The sequence below is a fragment of the Morone saxatilis genome, unplaced genomic scaffold (assembly GCF_004916995.1).
Source record: "Morone saxatilis isolate NCDOM2014 unplaced genomic scaffold, NCSU_SB_2.0 Contig15, whole genome shotgun sequence".
Lineage (NCBI taxonomy): Eukaryota > Metazoa > Chordata > Actinopteri > Moronidae > Morone > Morone saxatilis.
In genome coordinates, this window is record NW_023339707.1 from 12262045 (window position 1) to 12264238 (window position 2194).

Genomic DNA, 2194 nt, shown 5'->3' on the forward strand with positions numbered 1-2194 from the left:
GCGATGAACCCCTTAGTCTCTTTGCTCTTTACCAAACCTAAACTAAGCCATAATGACAACAAATCAGATCTCTCAATCACCAAAGACCACCTGGTACTTGTTCTGGGGCAGGAGGTAAACAGCCTGACTGTTATTTTGTGATTCAGAGGTCACAGTGACACAATCTAGAGTATATCACTGCTTGTTACTTGCACTTGCTTGTTACACACAGTCTCACACACAATGTCTAATAATTTTGCCTTAAGATCACATTGGTGCCTCCGATATCCCCACGTAAACATACACAGATTTGCTTGTGAAAAACGATGGAGCCTTAGAAAAATATACAGTATTTGTCTTCATTTGTTCATTTCATTGAATAAAAAAAACAACCAACGAGGAACAAACGATTTACTGGTTCCTCAAAGCCTTTAAAATGAATGGTTAATTCTCTTTTCAGCGACTAAAATGATACAGCACGTCTGTCATCTGGTGGAGAGACACAGCAAAGACATCTTCACTGGTGAAAGGTTTGTGGGAGGAAAAAGTTAAGATATCTTGTGACTGTTTCTGAATGGCTCCAGTTTCTTTAGAAATCCCACCCAAGATATTTTAACCAAGATATAAATATATTTTTACAGAAACACCTAAACAAGCGGTTTTCTTCTCTTGTTTTTCCTGTATATTATTCCCCCCTCTTTTGTCTGATATGATATATTTGCAAGATGTGATATTTCAAAAACAAGATATCTGTCCATTAACACAAGGGCATGTCTTTATGCACTAAAATAATGCAAGTTTATTGTTGCTTTGTATTTCTGTTCATTTTAAGTTTTTGTAGTTCTCTTGTTCTCATGGTCTTTTCAGAAATATCAGATCCCTTTTTTAATGAGATTTTCTCCTCTCTGTACTGTATCCGTAAATGGGAAATTGTTTTTCAGCAACTTTAATAACTTTCACCTTTGACTGAACCGCCTGTCCTACAGTCCCAATGGCGACCCCCCGGCATTTTGTTGTACGTTGGAGCCGGCACTATATTTGGCCGGCAGTCCCTTATAGACGATTGTTCATATGAAATGAAAATTCAAACTATATTTAGCTTTCATGTTTTCATGTAATTCATGTCATTGGCACCTTTTCTGTCATTTCTCGTTTTCTTTTTTGTGTGCTATATTCAGCACTAGACAACCTTTGTCATAACGCTTCTGATTGTACTGATGAATATAGAAACTAATTTCTTTAACAGATTTCTTTTTTTGTTGTTCTCTACAGAAAAATGCCATTAGTCCCGTTTTCAGAAATATTATATCCCCTTTGTTATATCTTTGAAGATGAATTTGGTAATGTCTTTTGACTGCCACTTGTCTAACTTTACTTTTTTTTAATTGTCACACTACAACAATCGTCATTATGGTCTATGGCATATTAATGTTACCCTAGAATTGTTGTGAAAAGAGCAATTTTAATGAAAAATGCAACAATGTGAAAGTTGCACATAGTGTATTAATGGTTTTTCACACTCCCATTGTTGGACTGATGATTTCAAAAATTGTCCTTGTACTGTACATATCTGTACTATATGAATATATTTACTTTTCCATGCATGTCCAAGTGGAATACTATGAACACTTACAGTGCTGCAGTTTTAATTAAAGAAACTACATCTTAATGAACATTCATAACGTTTTGTTTATTAATATTCTGCTGAGATTGACAAAGACAGTTGAATTTACCTTCACTAAACTCTTGGTTGTCAACGTACTTCTGTTGGTGTCAGGTCAAGATTTTTCTGAGAAGGTGTGTTTGTATTGAGAGGCTGGACTCATGGACCTCAGTATTTATAAAATCCTTGCTATGGCTTTTAACTTCTGTACTGCACTCAAATACTCTTGGAACGACAAAAAGTGACACAGTGGCCTACAATTATGCTGTTATGTTAAGTTTGCTTTGAAGCTCGTTTTCCTTGTTTCTCATAAAGAAAAACATGATCGTAACTTTTTGTTAGCAGGCCTTAATTGCAGAGAGAGTGGTTGGAAGGATATATTTATTTTTATAGTGGCTGCAGTCAGGATGCCATATTGGCCCTTTGAAGGTGAACATGAGTAATGTGTTCAGAGTGGTGTTTTGAACTTGTACTAGAGCGGTTTACAGCAGCAGTATTCTTTCATGGATTTAGGTACAATTGAGAAAAGTAGGTTTAGGGCCAGATTAACCT